Source organism: Dermacentor silvarum, chromosome 2, assembly GCF_013339745.2.
Source record: "Dermacentor silvarum isolate Dsil-2018 chromosome 2, BIME_Dsil_1.4, whole genome shotgun sequence".
Classification (NCBI taxonomy): domain Eukaryota; kingdom Metazoa; phylum Arthropoda; class Arachnida; order Ixodida; family Ixodidae; genus Dermacentor; species Dermacentor silvarum.
In genome coordinates, this window is record NC_051155.1 from 72478131 (window position 1) to 72499225 (window position 21095).

General features: G+C 43.0%; 1 protein-coding gene across 4 annotated transcripts in view; it reads right to left on the minus strand.

Moving 5' to 3' along the window:
* Window positions 1-21095, minus strand: part of LOC119441557 (uncharacterized) — a 213571-nt gene that overhangs the window by 17030 nt on the left and 175446 nt on the right. The gene's annotated exons all lie outside the window — the stretch shown is intronic.

Below are 21095 nucleotides of genomic sequence, written 5' to 3' on the forward strand. Positions count from 1 at the left end.
AAAACGCTCGTAGTCAGTATGTCGCTTCCAGACGCCACGTCACTACTACCGATGCCGACATTTATTTTTTAGCCTGGCTTTCAGACCAGGCAAAATTATTCCAATTCATGCGTTCTGATACTAATACTGCGTTCTTACAAAAAAGGACGGCGAGACTATTATCGGATGACGCCGCTTCACATGCCAGGCCTCGATGGTGTGTCTCAGCAATCATAAGTGTCAGCACTGTTCTTATGAAATTATTAAATTATTTTTTGAACCAATCAATCACTTGTTGCCTTTGCTAATCGAAGGAGTCGCGCTTTAATGTGAACTTCAACCAATATGGTCGCCCTCACGTATTACAATATCACTGTAATTTCATTGGCCGTATTTTCGAGCGATAACTTTCGGCGATACGATTACTTCTGCGAGATTTACCCCTGTATTCACAAACGCCCCTCGACTCGACGATCGTCTCAAAATGCTCCTTGAAGGTGGTTTTTCATTTCACAAACCGCCCTCCACTCGAAACGCGCCTTGAGTGAAGGAAAGCTCGAGCGTTTTACTCGAGAATCTCAAGGTAGGCCCGCAGCTACATTGAATGGCTTATCGAGTGCAGTTAGTGCCTAAATATGACTGCCTTGTGACCTGCAGTTCGCTTCGTAGGCTTTTTCTAGTGAACGCCAGTTGCCTCCGCAGCTTTTCTTTCGTTAACGATGCGGCACATTTTCTAGGGCATCGTTTTACGGACCGCTGCAGTCCTCTGGAGCGCTTCGGCAACGAAGTAATTCTACTGAGGCGCGGAGACAGATCGACCGTTCTGTCAAGAAGACCGCCGGCTAGTGCATTGATCTGTCGTCTTATTCCGTGCACGAGCCAGCCAGTTGATGACCTGCATACGGGCATTCTTCGTGCGAGTGCTCCAAAACTATTATCAGCGCCCGTGCATTCACGTGTTTCTCGCGGCTGATCGTACAAAGCCGCCTCAGTTAAAGCACGGCGCGATACATTGCAACGAACTTCGAACCACTGAAAAGAAGACAACTGCGGATATTCCTGCTAGTCGTCCGTATATCGCCTGTGTGTGATTGCTGGATGCGGATCTGGCTGCGCGAGCGCCGGAATTCGCTCCGCCTGAGCGGTTTGTACTCGGGTAGATCGTCACTGACTACGCTAATACAAGGACGGCGAAGCGCACCGCAGCAAGGCGAGTTTCTCTATGAACGAGCAGGTGCGTCCGCTTTAATTTTTGCAATTTTCCTTAATTTCATGCAGCTAGTCGCTCTAGAGAAAACAAAGAGTGTACTGCAATTTTGTGTGAGAAGTGCGCAGTCGGTGGTATTTAACGTCATAAGCAATATAATTACGTCATCGCTTCAGAATACTCAGATTTATTAGCTTATCATGCGTATGAACATAAGGGCCCAATAAAGAGGTGAGCAACCATAAAATTACACTCAGAATTATACCGCCATGTACGCACAGGTGAATGCAATGTTTTATTTCAATACAAAACACGGAATAACAGTACAACTGAGTATAGCTTTTCTATATCACGTAACTTTTTATTGTGATCAAAAATCTGTAGCAGTGACATAGATCCTAATACAGGCAATGCTAGCAAGTGGTAGCAATATATTTCACGTATCTTTGTTGCGAACATTCCAGCCATTATTGGGGGAATTTTGTAAGCGTTAGATCGCTGTATGTCGCACTGGCTGCACAAGCGCTCGATCAGCTGAAATGCGTCTTCGCAAATATGCTCGATAATGTAAAAAAATTGTGTTCTGGAACAAAAAAATCCTAAACGAATGTATTTAGTACGAAAAGTAAACTAAAGAAAACAAATACGGTACTTAAGCAAGTTTTGATACCCCTTAGCGCGATTGTAAGTTTATCACCAACCCCTTCTCTTATGCAGGAATCAGGCTGCCAACACAAGCATGCAGATCAACTGCCTTTCCAAGTGTGCTGTATGTGCTGCGCTTACACTGGTGTGCAAGTGGAGAGCAGCTGTAGTTGATGTGTCCTATTGAACTGCATTCGTCGCACTATTCTGTGTGGGACGTCTATCTCCATTCCGACATCCTGCCAAGTCAAACATCAGCACCAAAAGCATTTTACTGCATGAATTTCCCTAACAGACACCTTGTAGCTCAAGTTTTTTATGTTTCTTCCAGGTTTCTTTTATTAAGCCAAATTTAATAAATCAGTACGCACCCCATAATATGTTCAGGTTATTCTAAGCGCCAATCTCTAAAGCAATAAATCAACATTATCCTCGTATTTTTGTAATTTTATAGGATTGCAGAACAGCATGAACTCTGATCCTACAAACACAAGCATTAGTACTACTGGCAAATATATTCTAGAATAAACTGCCCTCTGTGTTCTAGACAGTAGCCTGTCTGGTGAGCAGTATGCAATAGTAAATCCTTGTAGAAAATATGCTGCTTCTGCTCTGGTTCTAGCTTCAGATGCAGATGTATTATAAAGGCCGGAGTGAATTTATTCCATAGGATGCGGAATGATAGTTAGGTTTCCATGGGGCTTCCAGAAGTTCAGGAATTGAACGAGGAACACAGCGCAGGGTAGCAGCACGTAATGTGGAATCCCACAATAGGCCAAATGGTGCATACGGACTGTACAATGGCGATGCTGAAAAATGCAGTATATAGCGCATTACTACCATCAGTTCACAAAAGCTGAGATCAACCATCAAAATTATGGCATATTTCTCAATGTACACTTGCTCATGCTAAAGTAGATTCAGCGTAACACTAATACTAAAAGTGCTGGCTTCAGATGGCTGCATTACAAATATTGTGGGCAGTAAAAAAGCTCACGTCGTCTCAACCGTAACACATTATGGGCAACTGATGATTTCACGCACCATAATCATGACTAATAGTCTCTTCAAAACAAAAATATATGTCTGAAGATGATAAAATATGATTTTGATTTTTAATGGCACGGCTGTGCCATGTTATTAGTTCTTAACAACACGGTGTCCATTTCGCCATTCTGTCAATGTGGCCAGACGTAAGTAAGTAACACCAATATCATTAAACAGTTTACGAAAATGAGCACCGACTAATTACCGCGCACATTAGTCAAGTACTTCTGCAGCACCTAGGATCTTTTGGGGAAGCAAGATGGTGCAATTACAACGGACAGACACCGTATCCATTGATGTTTGCCGGTCTGCCACAAGCCTTACTGTGCAGCATAGTTTCTTTTCTGATCAACTGGTCTTTCCGAGGTCGACATCCTGCAGCAGTATGCCAAAAAATTTTAGATGCGCAGGACGCTCATGCGCTAAGTAAGTTCAGTGTAGCTAAGCAACTGAAATGCAAAGATGTTGCACAATTAAATAAATGTCGCCGTTGCATGAACGTGGTCGTTGCATGAAATGTCGCCGTTGCATGCTCCCACATAGCACACTGAAAACGTAAGAGAAAAGAAATAAAACCACTAACGCTGATAAGGAACAAGGAGATTTTCGGAATATTAAAACAATGCGTAGCGTATATGTGAAGTGAAGGTTCACTGAAAATGCAGGTATCAGTGCTCTTTCATTGACCATATGCGCTACAATTTAAACAAGCCGAATAACTACTACGGCTTCTAAAACAAAGTACAGGACACAAAAACGCTTGTTTTCTTCAACCTTCCAGAGCTTAAGAACTCAACCATGTGCATTCTGTCACATGTATAACTGCTTCTCCTCAACTGAAATATTTCTTTCGCGATACTTGAATGATCATTGGACACAGGCGCCGAGTGTTATCTTCGGTATTTCTGTTTAAAAAGCGGGACCAGTAACAAATTCTCGTGCGGAATCTCCCACAAGCTTCATTTCCCCAGTTAAGCTTTCGCGCCGGCTTATGCTGCCTCGAATAATATGCTGCAGATGCTAATGGCCGCATCATAGGCAATTTATAGGGAGCCAGTACGTCATTATTGGAGACATCTAAAGCGTTTTATCGGCAGCGCGCGGCAATTTCAAGAGAACCGCATCAATGTAATGTTCTTCCATGCAATAATGGCTCACCCAACCATATTTTCTGTCTCCTTGAAGCTTTCTCAAAACTTTCCTAAAGCTTTCAGCAGAATTCGGTCTTGTAGGCAAAGCTGCCAATCGGCCGTTCCATCCCTGGTCTACTTCGCAGTCAATCTGGCTCGGTCACAATACACACACGGACAATATCACTCATATTAACTAAGATTACCAACCGCCATGTTGACCACAAGTTAAGCACATGGAAACAAAGAGCAGCAGTCCAATGGGGGCGCACATTTTGTTGTTAGTCAGCCATGTGCCATACTTTAAGCTGTTGGGGTGCGATTGTTGCCAGACATCAAACACAGATCCCGCTTGAGTCGAACTTTCTCAGTGGCAGCGTTGGCGAGCTAAAGTTGTCCATTTCATCATGTTGTCGTTTGATAAGGAAGACGGATTAACGTAAGTGCATATCTGTCTTAAATAATTGAGCTTATGCTTATCACGTTTAAGAATAGTCTCGACATCAGACGCCTTTTCGGTCGGTTCACTTCACTCGAGTAAAGGACGCATTTTCGAGGCGTTCCTCGGCGGAGGAAATGGGGAGTAGCGTTCACAAGCGCGACCGCGCCTTTAGTGAAGGAAGGCCCGTCGCCTCGAGAGAGAGAGAGAGAGAGAGAGAGAGAGAGAATAAAGTTTAATCAAAAGAGCACGCGAGCGTAGGTAGCTCCTCCGCTCGACGTGGCTGAGTCGAGGGCAAGCGTTGAGTTAAGGCTTGTTTACGAATACGGTGGTTAGCTTGATCGGGCACACTGAGCACGTAGAAGTATACGACCAAAAGCGTTTCTGGCGCTCACTGCACGAAGAAAGCGAAATTTGCACGGCGCCATAAACCCTCTCAGACGTATACGTCGATGCGGCCGACGCAGTCACGCAACGTCTCGTGAAAGTCATCATATCATCGGAAGTAATCACTCGAAAATACCGCCTCCATTTGTTCACGCACGTCAATGCAGAAGAGGACGACCTGGGCCCATATTCACAAAGACCTCGCTATGTTAGAATTGGTTGTTAGAGCCAAGACCAGCCAATGTTAACGCTGGACATATTAAGAACAAAGGTGGCCGGCCAATAGCGAACAGAACTGATGAAATAAAAGCCAAGGTTCATATAAATAGGTCGCGAAGCTTGGAACGAAAAGAAAGGTAAATATACCTGGCAGTGAAGCTTCCGTAGAAGCCCATACGTTCAAAACTTGGCGGCTCATCGGCGGGTCATGGGGCTTAGCGCAATTTGTGTGCGAAGGGAACACTTCCGGCGGGAGAAAAAATAATGTGACGTCATATCTGCTAAAAACAGAAGTGACGCCATTTCGTTCTCAAAGGCATGAAATTTGTTTTGGTGGCCTGTCATTAGAGCTGTATATTCAAATGCCCCCGCCATTGGACTTGATGGGTGTTTGGAGCTTTCAGTGCGTAAAGCGATGCAGCAAAAGGTCAGCCGTATGGCGGTCGAAATCGCACCGCTGCACGGAACGTACTTTCTTTGGAAGCCGACGAAAGCTTTGGTTGCAGAGGGCTGGTCCCTTCGTCGGACCCCAAGCCCGTCGGCCAGCTCAGCCGCACGAAAACATAAAGTTAACAATTATCTGGTGGTCGTAGCTCACTAGTTTTGACGGGACAGGTTAAGAAACGATGAAACTATCCGCGCTACCAAATTCACAAAAACGTCGACAAGCGAAACGACACAACGTGTGAGGGGGCGCAATGTAACAGGTGAACTTTCCGAGCGCGCCTTTCTGCATACTTCAAGAGCCGCATAGCATTGCAAGTGATAGCGGCGTCATGGCGGGAGCTGAAAAAGGTATTTATTCTAAATTATAGAGTTCTATTTTTATCGCGTATGTAAAATTGATTAGGAATTTTATTTTCGTTGACTGAATCTAACTATGTATAGCTTTAATTAAAAAGCCCTATTTTCTTTGCCAATGTTTTGTTCCCTCCAAAGATAGTCGCGCTTCAATCGCTGCTCCCATAACCACCCTTTCTGATGTCGGTGACAATTCGTTCTGAACCGCCTTTTGCCCGACGCTTCGCGACCTAGTTGGATCGACCTTGCGAAAAGCGTGACAATAGCTATTGCCAGCGATATCAGCGCACGATTGAAGCGCGATTAGGGAGGGGGGGGGGGACAAACAGTGAAACTAAAAAAAACCTGCGTGAATTTTTGAAAAAATTTAATCAAGATACTGTCGTACGAGTAAATATTCCATTTCAAATATTTTTGCGGTACTTAAACAAATGTAGGTTTTTGGGATTTCACAATTTAGTAGTTCGTTCTTGGTGACCCCTACCAACCAGTGATTCTGGCGCAAGACTCGGCAAGACTGTGCAAACCAGCTATTATGTCGTGCGGAATGGCGTTGCTCTCTTGAACGCGGCGGTTTCATCGGATTTTTTGTTTTTTTTTCCTTGCGTGTTTGTTCAAAGTGTGGTGTGCCCTTCACTTCATGTTTTGCGTGGCCTAGCGCATGGCATTCATTGGCGAAAGGCGTGAGTGCAGGTTTATTGTAATCGTGCAAGTTCACGGCTGCGGCATCCGCCGCGCTGTCTCGTCGTGACGATAACTGCAGATTGCTCGGCGAAGAAACGTCGCGCTAGGTTCGTTCAATCTCTGTAACACAGGCTCTGAGCATAGAGAAAGAAATTCAACCAAGAGGGGACACTCCCATAGAGCCCAGCGGCTGAATTGACTGCAGCGCGCCAAATAAATCACTTCCGGTTTCGGTTTTGGGTGCGCGCATCTTGAACGCAAGCTAACACGCCGACTGCGCCCCCCACCCTCTTTTTTTTTTGCTCTTCAGGCGGAATCGGTTAATTATTTGGTAAAAATGATTGCGAACGCACTCGTAAAGTCCCATCGATTCTGTGCCACGTGCAATTTCACAATGTAGACGCAAGACCTTTTGTGCAATGAGGAAATATTTATTTTGCTCTATATAAAAGCTCGTTCCGCGCTTTTTGTGCGTTCATCCAACGTTGTGACCCCAGGTAAGCAGTAGTTCCCGTATGATGCTCCACCGGACGGCACCAGCTGAAAAAAAGTTAATTACAAGCATGTTACATTTACAAGCACGTAACAGCATGTTACAAGCTTGTGTCATTTTGGTATTTAGACATAGGAATACTGCGCGCAGAGGCGAAACGTGCGAAAGCGGTGAATGGGCGGCATTACAAACAAAAGCAATTCGCTTTTACCTACATGGCGTAGAAAATACCCGACTCATCCCAAACAATACCATAAATATGAAAACATCTGATGTCCAAGCGTTCCCCCATTTCCGCGCATTATTTCCTGCACTTTGGAAGCACAAACACACGGGCGACTTCGCGTTTCCAAAACTTGGCCTCGGCTGACGCGACGGTACGCGACATACACAGAGACAAACGCAACAGGCACTTAAGACAAATGCGTGGGTGCAAAGCCTGTTTTCAGTCCCTTAGAAGGCGGAATTTTCGAATTACAAGTTTCTGATATGTTCCTCGGCGTTATCCTTCGCGCGTTCTGCCGGCGCCAGCAGCACACTCCCATGTTATCAATCTTGGCAATCGCCCATCGCGTTTTCAACATGCGTGAGTACCGAAAGAAGGTACACAGTAAACATTTTCACAGCCTTAAGGGTGTTAAAATGGGTGTTTTCCGCATTTACACCCCTATGCACACCCTTTTACCACCCATTTTGTTAAAAACACCCTATCATAAGGGTGTATATCACACATAAGGTGTGAAGTTGCTCAAAGAAGGGTGTTGAACACAAGGTTGCATGCATAAATCTGGTCATAAGAACGCGTATACGTCCGCGCAATGAGCCATGTGTCTATGCATAGCATTTTTTTCTAAGATACTGGTGTGACTAGTATGACGGGCACTACAACACGTATTACCTTGAAAAGTACACACATTCACTTGTAATTTCATGAAATATCATTAGATTTAGTGCTCACTGTGATACTACAATGCAATTAGACACTTTTATTACAAACCGCAGTAGTTGAATGAAAACGCGCAAGCAACTTGCAAAATTTTGCAGGAATTTAGCGGTGCCCTTAACAGCCCAACAAAAAGTGGCGAACCCCGGTGAGATGTCTTTTTAAACGATTCGAGGTAGTAATTAGACACGCAGGCATAAAAATTAGGCTAATTCACTCGTCAACCAATGAAGTCAGACGATCCTGCTTACTTAATTGAAGCCCTTTATTGATATAGTTCATAAATGGTTCTTTGAATGCCAAGAACTCATGCCGCTTATTGCTTCAGTGTAATGAATTCCGGACTATGGAAATATGGGAAACCGAAACATGTACTGCGGAAGAGCACAACTGTCACTCCTTTGGCAGACGCCCACGAGTGATGTGAATGCTTGCGCCTCACACGTGGCACGACCGATAATGTAGCGCTTTTATCGAGCCACGATCTCGCTGAAACTTTATGCTGTGGCCTGGCATGGTCTCCTTGATCGGACGCAGCCGGTATTTTGATCGTACCTGTAGAAGCGCGCTGATCGGCTCGCTCACGGTCACGATTTGTGTGCTGCACTCACAGTCATGCAGCCCTGACATCGTCAAAAAAAAAAAAAAAAAAAAAAACGTAACGCTCGACACGAAACGTATTCGTAAACGTATTCAGCTCGCCGGTACAGCTAGAGACCACAACGAAGTGGCAGCAAGCAGGCGGCCCCTTTAACAAGCAAACCTGTGAGAATAAACGGGCAGCTGCAGATAATTTTCATAGTTCGACTGAGTTCGGCGCAGCCGATTTACGCGGCTGCTCCCACCCGAATGAAAAGCGACCGGAACTGACGCTACGACGCTTTGCCGTTGCCTAGACAACCCGGCGCGCGACAGGGTGGGAAGGCGGAAGCTGTTTCGTCACCTCATTGGCTCTTGCGTCAAAAGGTGCATTGTCTCTTTTCTGTCTTTGTCCGCGTCTCGCGCTCTGGGGAATAATTTTAAACGTGTGATTGGTTTTATGTGCGGTCTAATCAGAGACGTGGTCCGTGCGCCGTGTATTAATCGTGCCCCACCTCAACTCAAAGCCTTGGCACGCGCGGGAAGATGGATCTATGGAGGAAGGTACGAGTAGTTGCAACGTGCACGGTGTCGGCGGTCGGTATACTACCGTCAGTATGGAAAGTTTCAGGCAAGTGTCCTTTCATTTGGTGTTTCTTTATTTGATTACGTGTTATTGTTGGCTGTAGAAGTATCTCATTGTGATCCCATAGCATAATTCACTAATGTAAGCGCAAAAGCAGTTGCACGCAGTACTACTGCAAGATGGCTACCTCGATTGCCCCCGTGTGACTAACGTTTCTGAGGCCACGTCGGGCGTGGTGCGCCTGCATAATCCCGGTTTGTTTCTGAGCGCTTGAACTATGGGAAATGTCGTGTTCTTGCGAGTTCAGCGTGGCTTATAACAGGGTCGTTCGTTTTGTATCGCGTAGAAAAAGGAGTGACGACTGGCTTCGTCTTTCGAAAGCACCGGCGCAGTATTGGCTCTTCCTGGCGCGCTCGCGTACTGCTGCTGCTGCTGCTTGCCGGACGCCTCTCTTCAGCGTGATTTGGGCTATCTTTCTCCGTTTGTGTGTGTCTGAGCGCATGCGTGTTTTGTAAGCCCTTTACGTGTGCGTGCGTCCATGCGTTTTTTTCTGAGCGTTTTGTATATGCGTGCGTGCATGTTTTTTGAGTGTTTTGTATGCGTGTGCGTGCGCGCGCGTTGCTGTTTCGCGAGCGTTTTGCGTGTGCGCGCGTGCGTGTATGCGGGTCTCTATGTGCTTGGGCGTGCGTTCGTGTTTTGTGAGAGCTTTGTATGTGCGCGCGTGCATGTTGTGTGAGTGCTTTGCATGTGTGCGTGCACGCGCGCGCGTTGCTGCTTTGCGAGCGTTTTGTGTGTGCGCGCGTGCTGGTATGCGGGTCTCTACGTGCTTGCGCGTGCGTGCGTTCGTGCGTGTTTTGTGAGTGCTATGTATGTGCGTGCGTGCGTGTTTTGTGAGCGCTTTGCGACTGCGCGCGTGCTTGCGGGTCTCTCTGCGCGTGCGTGCGTGCGTCCGTGCGTGTTTTGTGAACGCTTTCTCTGTGTGTGTGCGTGCGCGCGCGTACGTGTTTTGTGAGCTTTTTGCGTGGGCATGCGTGCTTGTGTCTGTGTGTGTGTGTATTGCATAAAGTCGGTAGTTTTACACGCAATAAACCTCTTCAAAATTGGTGCAGCGGCTGTCCCCGCCCTGAAAACAGTTTGGTGTCGAGCCAACCTGGAAGCCACCCTGGGATATATGGAGGCGCCGGAGGACCAGTGGAAGGTGTAAGTTTAATCCTTTTTTCCTCCTCTACCCTGATGAATCCACTTCCTTGATTGTTATTGTGAAATAAAAGTTTCATCAACAGCATAAATACATGAATCAGAAATCCGGAAAGTGTGTTTCACGATTACATTAATTTCGATCGTGAAACGTGTACCTTGGTTAGTGCACATTTCCTTGAAGTAGGCAACTGCTTATGGAGGCTGCGGCGGCTGAAATGCTGCCGCCGCTTTTCGCCCGCACAAAAAAAATGTTTTGCCTACAAATGCAAAAACGCCAGTGTCCTGTGCATTGGGGGCACGTTGAAAGCCCCTGGCGGTCAGAATCAATCCAGAGTCACCCGCTATCACGTGCCCCTTAATCAAATTGTTGTTTTGACACGTAACACTCCCGAATTCAAGGAGACAACTGCTTAAATTATGAATAGCTGGTTATTTGCGATGTTCCGCGTATATAGAAATTGGTTTCAGCAGCTTTTAATAATTTGAATATATGAAGTGCTGAGCTTTAGGTATCTCTGGGTGGTTCCCATGCCCTTCGAAAATTGTCCCCTATAGCCCAATTATAATTCCTAAAAATGGAATTTATAAGGCATGCCCTGGCAGAGAGAGTGTGTTTGATTGAGCTGGAGGTTTAGATTGAGAAGGTTGCAGTGAGTCCCATAATGTTTTTTTATGCTTTACCAGTAGGAGTGTCAAAGTGTAAAAAAAGCGTATGCGTGTGTAAATTGTTGAAAGTGAGTCATGTGGTGCAGGTGTGCGTGTGTGTGTAAGACTTCGCTCCTCGAAAGGGCAGGACTTGAGTAAAGTGATTTCTTGAACAACATTTTGCAATGTGGTGAACATGGTTTAAATAATGGATTTGAGACCTGCAAGGATTTGCGACATTCTAACGCATTCCTCTTGCATTTATCACGGAGTTTCCACAGAGTTGTATATGACTCACTGGTGCTGTTTGGCCAGAATTGGCGAGGAAACAATACTTAACCAAATTTGCTTTATTCACACTATTTATAGCCAGCAGAGTAGCGCAAGTCACTAGTGTGATCGAGTATAGATTTGCAATGTGGCACTAAGATTAGTCATTACATTCAACTTAGCCACTTTCATAGCTGGTAATAAACTTAGAGAGCACTAAAAGAAATATTAAACAATGCAAATATCGCGGGCACAGCACTGGCAACAGTGTATAAGCAGGCAAGCGTATATGTGTGTGGAAGTTTCAATGCGAAGAACTTTCACTGCAACATCTGTGGTAAGAGGCTTGTTTTTTTTCTCAGTAAGCTGTACCAAGTCCATACTTTCATTTTTCTCTTGCCAACCAGAATCAGCTTTAATGCCAGTGATGTCTCTCGTTCTGGTAGCATTTGTTTATGTGGAACTTAAAATGTCATTTCTAGCAGGTCATCCAGACGACAGCCTCACAATTCCCAGCCTTTGTGCTCTCCATCAGAAACCCATCAGGGGCAAGACACTTATGTTTGCCTTCAGACAAGACAACATTGTTAGTAGATATAGGCGTGTAGTCTAAAATTCTAAACCAAGTTTCCATTTAATACTGTGCGACTCCTTTGGTAGCCTTAGGTTGATATTTTGTGCAGTTGTGTGTGTGTGCAGTTTTAGATATTGCCGATGGTACAGTGTACATTGCAGATATGACAACTCCGAAGTATATACTGGCAATTTCATCATTGCCTTTCATATAAAGTTTTTCTTTTGTTCAAGGATATTCAGAGATTGGGGCATTTCAGCATTATATTATGTATTGTGCATTCAGTGCTCATTTCAAGTTACCCTCCTCCTACCAATTTATTTGCGGGAAAGAAATATTTATTTACCCTTTGCAATGCGCCTCTTATTTGCTCATTGCATCAAACTCCTCTACCTTTAATTCTCACATAATTATCACAACCTCAAAATTTTGGCTAATAATATATAATATATGCTAATATATAATAATACTAATATATGCTGTTTAATACTTTTATACTGTTTGATACAATCATTTCTTGTTGGAGAATATTAAGCGTGATGTTTAACATTTATTTATGCATGACTGGCTGATGCACGATTGCCTGTGTTTAAAAAATGTGAACTCGCACATTTGAAGCTTCATTCAGTAAGCAGAATATGGCTGATTTAATAAACATTATTTGCTCATTTATGTACTCATGTAGTACAAGCGCTAATATTCCATTATCGCACCAAGTACAAATAATTTAGAAATTGGCAATGTATATTAACTTCATGCACATGTGGCCAGTATAGTACCTTAATGAATAGTGGTTTGTTTTTATAAGGCCCCAATTGATACGGCACTTCGCACCTAAAGAGTAATAAATGTGGCCTATTTAGGCTTTTGTGTTGCAGTAGAAAAAAAATCATTTTCAAGCTACATATTTTATAACAGACCATGCAGTGCCTTCGCATTAAAAAATTTTAGGAAACTAGAATTGCAATTGGAAAATTTGCTACACAGCATCACACAGCTTAGAGAACTATATTTACATTTGTAAAAAAATGATTTAGGCGGGAAAAAATTTTCTTGCTCAAGGAACCTTGTTGAGGAGCAGAAATTCATCTTGATGCTCCTGGATCAAACGTTATTTAAGGCAAGTTCATGTGTGAAACATACGTTGTTTCACTATATAAAAATGTGGGCCAGTCAAACTTTATATCGACTTTCCAAATCAGCTTTTCACAATCATTTGCCATATGACATTTATTGGTGTACAAAATAACAGGTGTGTTTCTTGTGCGCTTGCTCTGCATTTCATGTACTTCCCTAATTGACCTTTGCAATATATTTCTTTTTTTCAAGGCCACCAAAACTAGAATTTTCGTACCTGAAATTTATTACTGAAAATTTATTCCTTTAAGTGGCACCAAACTCGGGCTGTTTTAGTGTTGCCATATATACAGGTTGTTTCAGTTAACTTAAGCCAAACTTTAATTATATGCAAATGCTACGTAGGTAGACAGAACCAAAGAATGTTGTTTGCCGTCGCTCGGAGATACTCAATTTTTTGTATTCCGCCTAATTAGATAATTACACCTAATTATTTATTCAACTTCTCAATTATTATAATTAGATGAAAAGTGTCAATGAGTAAATTGTAGAGCAACATGAGAAACTCCAAATACAGCTTTCTGTTGCTCAATACGTGAAACATAAAATTGTTTTTCCGAGCGTGACAGAAGCCCGCGAATAACGCAATATTGTCGTCCGACTGGCCGCTCGAGGCACTTTATGTGTATTCGCGGGCATCTTTCACGCTCGGAAAAACACTTTTGTGTTGCACGTATTGAGCAACAGAAACCTGTATCGGGAGTTTCTAATACAATTTCTATACAATTTTCGAATTGACACTTGTCATCTAATTATAATAATTGAGAAGTTGAATAAATAAATAAGTGTAATTATCTAATTAGGCAGAGTACAAAAAATTATCTGAGTATCCCCAAGCGACGGCAAACAACATTACTTTGGTTCTGTCCACCTATGGAGCATTTGGATACTTTTAAAGTTTGTCCCAAGTTAACTGAAACACCCTGTATATAGCACAAATTTCATGTTATATTTAAACAAACATATTTTTGTAGGATATGTAAATTTTTATGTACTTACAGATGTATTTGGTGATTGCACGCTTTAGGTTGTTATATATGTATTATGTAGTTATGTATTCTAGCATGCAATAAATATATTTACTTTCCTTGAAAATGCCGTATCATATATGTCTTGCTGGTCTGTGTTACATTTTATATGGATATGTAAAGCATAATAACCATTGATGTAGATATACACGCTCAGAAGTTATAGTTTGCTAGGTTGCATTTGTGCAGTGAAGACAGGCTTGGCCCTGAATTACTAATATTTATTGTGATCCACACGTATAAATATTGTGTATATGCCTATCGAAGCTTCAAGCTTGGCTATCAGACGCTGTGTTTGGTAGCTAAACTTGAACCTTCTGGCACACACGAGTTATGCGTGGATCGCTCTATATAGTCGTAATTCAAGACATGTACAGCTGAGCCTGCCTTCCGTATACTGTAGAAATAAAAGGGTGTACACCCTTTCAACATCTATGAAAATGGGTGTTATTGAGGACTAACACCCTAACACCCTTCATAATTTTTGCTGGACACCCTTCCTCTAGGGTGCTATAATAGCACCCCAACGGCAGGCTGTAGGAAACAGCACCCTTAGGGTGTCCGTCTGGCGACAAACTGATTTACACCCTTAAGGGTGTTAAAATGTTTAGTGTGTACAGTCTGTTTCACACTTAGGGAAAATCTCGGAGCGCATTGCATCGCGATGCGGCGAGCGCTGGAGTCGGGTGCCAGAAGCAGCTCGCGCAGACGCTCGAGGCGCGTTATCTTAAACTGCGTCGACTGCTCGACGCGGCTCGCCGCCAACCGCGTCGACAGCTCGACGCAAGATAACGCACTTCGAGCGTCTGCGCCTGCGCGAGCTTCTTCCGGCACCCGACTCCAGCGCTCGCCGCATCGCGATACAATGCGCTCCGAGATTTCTCCTAAGTGTGAAACAGAGTGTACATGTTGCGGGGCCACAAAAAACGTCACGAAAGATTCATTACACACCAAACTAACTTTATCACCACGGCCGAGCTGCTTATCGCAACTGCGTCACAGCGCGCTGTGCGGCCAGCGTGCCTCAAAAGTACCCCAGAAAGTAACGAAATTACTTTTCAGTAATGTCTGGCGTCAGAGAAAGCGGCACAAACTTCTCCTAGCAAGATGCACTACACACTACACAATTTCTCACCCATAAATGTGTAAATCTGCTTGTCCCCAGACGAATACCCTTTGCCACCTATTGGGTGCTTAAAAAAGGGTGCTAGGAAAGGGTGCGCAGCATAAAATTTTAAAGGGTGTAGTGGTCGCACCCTTACTAAAGGGTGCTATTTCACCATAACACCCTAAGAAATGGGTGCTGGAAGGGTGCTCTACATTGATTCCCCCGAGAAGCAAAAGCCGAGGATTAATGTACGCCCCAAATGTGTCCACAAAGGTAGAATGCTCTACTCCGCAGACAATGCCGCGTGAAAGGCCGCTTGCTAGCGACTGATATTTGGACAAAACAATTGTATATATATATATATATATATATATATATATATATAATGGGAAAATATGCATCTTTCCCATCCATGGATGACACTCGTCACGCATTTCATAAATGTATAGCTATACCTATTTGTGGACCACAATGCACATCAATCCAATGCCCCTGTGTACCTGCACACTTGCATGCCTAGGAGATGGATGATTGGTCTCCACCCAGACATGCATGCCATGCAAATAAAAAATTGATTCAGGAAAACAATGCATAGGGACCATTCGTTTCCCGGGAAATATACGATTGTTGAACTGTAACAGTCATTATTCCCTTGCAACAAAGGCAGATAATATACACTATACAGCACCTGGTCATCTCTTGCTCATTTGAGAAATGCGTGGCACAGGTGGGTTTTTATACACATAAGATTGTGGAATAGTTTTGGTATCAAAGTAAATTTATGAAGAACGTCAGTAAAATAATTAACGCAACACAAATACATATCACCTGACCTATTTTAATGCAGCATACAACTTCAAAAAGAACAGTTGGTAACTTTGCATATGGGAAATCATCCGCAGCATCGTGTATACTCCGCTGACCTGCCACAACAGTATATGAGATCAGCTTTCATGACTATGTAATAAGCCAGAAATACGTATCAACCTTCTAGAGCTTTTATTTTCTTTACGACTAGAATCTTGCTTAGTTATTGAAAGTTAAAAAGAGCTAATGATGTAATACAAAAGACAGTTTACCTGTAACATTTAGATAAGAAAAGAGTGTTGAATAGTTTAACCCTTTCTGTAATGCATACGAAAAATGCCAACAGTGACCGAGACCAAGGAAAGCACATGGAGAATGCTTCTAAGTTTTAACAATTTGTGGTGATGACAATAGAAAATTGTTAGTTTAATCATTTTATGGCTGACAGGTAAATGATCAGAAAGCAGAAAACCACATGCTGCCAGTGGGATCCCAACTAACCACATCTGAAAATAATTACACTAATAATTTCCAATTACTAACACTGCAAATTAAAAAAAAACGAATAGCGTTGCCATAAGCTTGCCTTGTTCTCGGTGGCTGTTGGTTTCCTTCATATGTATTGCAGAAATGGTTAGACAAAACAAAACGTGCATCTGAAAATTACAGCTAAACTCGTGATGAGGTAACAATGCAGAGCTTCAGCACATTCAACATGGCACACTTTTGGCGACTTTGTTCAAGAACTTTGTAGCCACTACTCTAGGAGTACTCAATGTGAGCCCAAGGAAAAGGCGCTCCAACACGACAAGAGTGTTTAACAGCTTGCGGTCGTACTGGATATTGAAGAGCCTGTAAGCAGATAAAACAGCCGCCAGCCCCTCCCATTTTTCACTGCAAACAACATCTCGCGGTCCACCTTAATGTGGAGGTCAGCCTCTTCAACGTCTTCTCCAAAAATATGATGCAAGGGGTTGCAGGAACGCTCGGGTCCTGTAGTGGCAAGAACAAATTTTGCATCCATCACCAACAGACCATGAATAGTACGTTGTCCCCTCTTCATACTTATTCACCCTTTATAAAGTTTTATGCAGGTTATACACGATTTAAATGTAAAAAAAACGATGTTAACAATACAAATGGCTAGTTGACATTTATGCACCCAATTTTGGTTTATGCCCGATGCAAACTTTGGGACCACACTTGGCAGTGTCCAGACTTCTTGATATGGAGGCTTTATTTTATAATAAATATGTTACACAGGATTCGCTGAGGCCAGAACTTGCACAGAATTTGCTTAATTTAAACATTGCTGAGAACTAAAACAGCGCACTTCTCTACCAAGCTGTTTTGTGCATGCCATTTTAAGATTCCTCTTTCACAAAAAAGTGAGTGCCTTACAAGGCAGAAGCAAAAATTGCATCCATAATCCTTCATGTGATAACACTGGAAACTATCTGGCATATATATATTGAATAAATATATAGATGCAGGTATGGGCCGCACTTTTTGCAATTTATGAAGGAGGGCCCTTACTTGAAAGTGGCTTTTTCAGTTCCATTTTTAAAGGAGTAGACCACCTTATTTTAGTCGCATGTTATCTTCTTTTAAATGATGCGATAGACAATAAATCGTTGACCATATGGTATTCGCATTGCCAAGTAATTATTATTTGAATTTATTTTCTCATGTTCCAATTTCAGTTTCATCAATCCAACGAGGGCTGTGACGTGCAGTTGAGGTCACGCAAGACAAAAAAACAAAAACAATATAATCACTGATATAGTTTGAATTCACTACAACGCTTAAACACGTTTGAAGAGCTATAGACCACAAATGATGTATCAGCAGTTATATTGCAGCTTTTTTGCTGTCTCGCGTGACTTGAACACCAACTACACATCACAGGCATCGTTAGGATGGTGAAATCAAAACAAACATGACGGAATAAATTCAATTATGAATTATTCAGCGTTCGTAGGCCAATAATACTGGGTGATCATGAATATTAATGCGCAATGCATCATTTGGAAGAAGAAAATATGCAGGCAAAAATTTGGTCCTTAAACTATAAATTCCTAGTGAACTATTGCACTATACAATTTCACGTTATTTCTGGCACCTAGTTCCAAGACGTATTTCCGGTTCTTTGTCGCTTTTACTTCGTGGTTGCTCGGGCCCTGCTCATCACCACACTTGTAAATGAACTCTCTCTTCAGTTCATTGGCATTCAAAATTCCAGTAATGTTATGCTTGCTCAGGCCCTGGTCGTCCCCATCCTTGTAAATAAAATAATCTCTTCAGTCCATTGACATTGGAAACGCCAGTAAGGTTAAGCGTATAAAGTCTGAAGACGCAACATGCTGTGCATTCATAATAGTAGCTGGCAGCTCCCCGGGGAACACCTTTATGCTTTTAGGGTACTTGCTTTACTTATTTCTTCACTACTTTGTTTGCAATATGATTCTTAAGATTGTTTTTATATTATTGGCTCCCAAAATTGGGGGGAGCCGCCTATACAATAGTGCAGCCATTGTCCGTATATGGTATTTATCTACCATATTTATGTGCCATATGTTGCTAGGTAGCAAATACACAAGATACTAACCAACAAATGCTTAACAAAAGTATACTTTTCCTGAAAAACAAACACTGCTTAAGAACATCAGTAAAAACGCAAACTTATATAGTGGATTCTCTTGCCCAGAGAAGTCATGGCTGTTTCAGGTCCAACGTTTGATTTATTTGATTTAAACATGCGCACCACCAGTTGGGAAGTGTTCGCCTCAAGCACTAGCTGTAGATTGAAATCTCAATGCAGTTTTTGGAACTATCACAGGCGCACCATATGGCAAGGTTTTATGACGTCCCTTACCAGGCAGCAGCAGTCCTTGAATAACAACCATATATCTAGGGAGTAGGACCTTTGGTCATTTTTTTTATTCGACAAACTTTTATTGTGGTTGTTTTCAAGCATGTTTATTTTTTTTCGGTGAATTGACGAATGAAATATTGACTTTTTCAAAAGTCACTAAGAGTCCAAATCTCAGTGTTCTTGTTCGCGTGAACAGTTTAACCAGTAATTATTGTGTAATGGTAAGGCTTCGAGCTATGCTTGCGGAAGGAATTGCTATCATTAAAAAAGTAACACAAATTAAGGTAGCCAACAGACAAAACCGCAAGTGGAAGCTTTACTTCTCTAAGGAGTATAGGCTGACATGTTAGCACTGGTCGGTAACGGTGGGTTCAGCAAATGGCATGACGTAAAAAAAAACATCCTTTTTCCTTGATGTGCTAATGAAACTCGTGGAAACTGTTCGAGTTTTTGTGTATATCGAAAGCCTACACACACACCGGCAGATATCTGCAGTTTGGCTCAAACCACTCCATATTCCACAATACATTGGTATCGCAACGCAACTGCAAAGACCATCTGCAGTTCAAGAGAGGAGAGAAAGATATAGGAGAAAGCGATTATCATGGACCTCTTCAACAATGGCTACAAAAGAAGCTTCATTCACCACGTGTTGCAACAACTTGACCTGGGCGCTCGCACACCCCTCAAACACTTTCCTACACGAACCGTCAGTAATGCTGCCTTCCGCCAGCCATCCCTTTGGATCTCCGTCACGTACATTTATGGTATAAACAAACAGCTAGCATGAGTGCTCGGGAACGAGGGTATCCATGTAGCGCAAAAACCCACATCAACGCTTGAGCAGCTCATACCCCGACTATAAGATCGACCTCCAAAAGAGAAGTTCCCACGATTAATTTACCAGATGCCTTGTGCCTAAGTGCTACGCCTCCTACATCGGTGAGACGAAGAACTTCCCAGAAAGAATTCAGCTGCACAAAAACGATGTAGGCAGTTTCAATGCGGAGCGCAACGCCCTCGCAGAACATTGTGAGAAGCATGACCATCATATCAACTTTGACGGCGCCAGTGTCATTGGCACTAAAGCTAACCACATGAGAAGGCTCTACCTAGAATAGTGGTATATGCAAGCCATGCAAGGAAACCTGAACAAATCCACGGGAGCACTTCCAAACATATAACTGCACGACTTCCAAAACCACCGGCGAGCACGACAACAAAGAGACCTAGACCAGGAAAGGTGGAAAGCACAACACAAGACTGCTCAAGAACGATATGTGTGGTCTTTCCGGGCGTCAGTTTTAGATTAAAACAAATCTTGGCTGGAGAGTCGTCCTTTACTCACAATTGTTTTTAATAAGGCAGACAGACTTCTCTAGATGTTTACCTTTATAACTAAGATATGCACTCGCGTGCGCACTGCAGGTGTTGCAAAAATGGTGCGTTGCACTTTGACAGTGCTAACATTCTAGATGAAAGCAAAGATCACAAGTAAACTTCTGGAAGCGCATCATACGAGGAAAAGATGCAATAACTCCGTGAGCAAAGCTTCAGCTTTCTTGTACAGATCAAAATAAGACTTTTTCCGCCTCAAGATAAGATGCACCTTACAGTGTATGTCGGCCCTAAGTTCACCATCGGGACACGTCTTTCGTTTTGCATTGTGTGCATGCATGCACAATGCAGCGTTTTCATTTAGCTTGCCTTGTTGCAAAAAATTATTTGCGAGTTCTTGCGCTGCAGTTACGTCCTCGAAAAATCGTTTTTTCAGAGATCACGTGGACCTGACTACGCAGAATGAGAACTTATCTTCACAGGAATTCAGGTCGGCCATTTAAAAGTCGTTTATTCCTTTTTAATGGGCCCAGATATCTGTTCTGATATTAAGCTTCCCGTGTTTGAAGCAGAACTATCACAGTAAAGCACAGTGCGTTTATGACCAATTTTGAGCTAAGCTCATGGGTACTAAACATTCATTGTAGTAGAACAAACTCGCAAGAAACTTATCTGATCTTGCACAAACAAAGATGACAGGCCATTAAGATTCTTTGACATTGAAAGACAGAATCCGAAGTGCTGCATCTGTTAGGATGTCTGCAAAGCGAAAGGTTTATAGCGAACACTTTATAGCACTTGTTTAGTATCTTCCTAAAGTTCCCTAAATCTGTGACAAAGGTTCGTTTTGAAAACTATTAACGCTGTGATTTTCTGTCACTAAAGCAACTGAACACTGGTACTAGGGTAACATCCCCTTATGTCCACTGCACCTTGAAGACCTTTCCCATCAAGAATATTCTGTGCCTGCCATG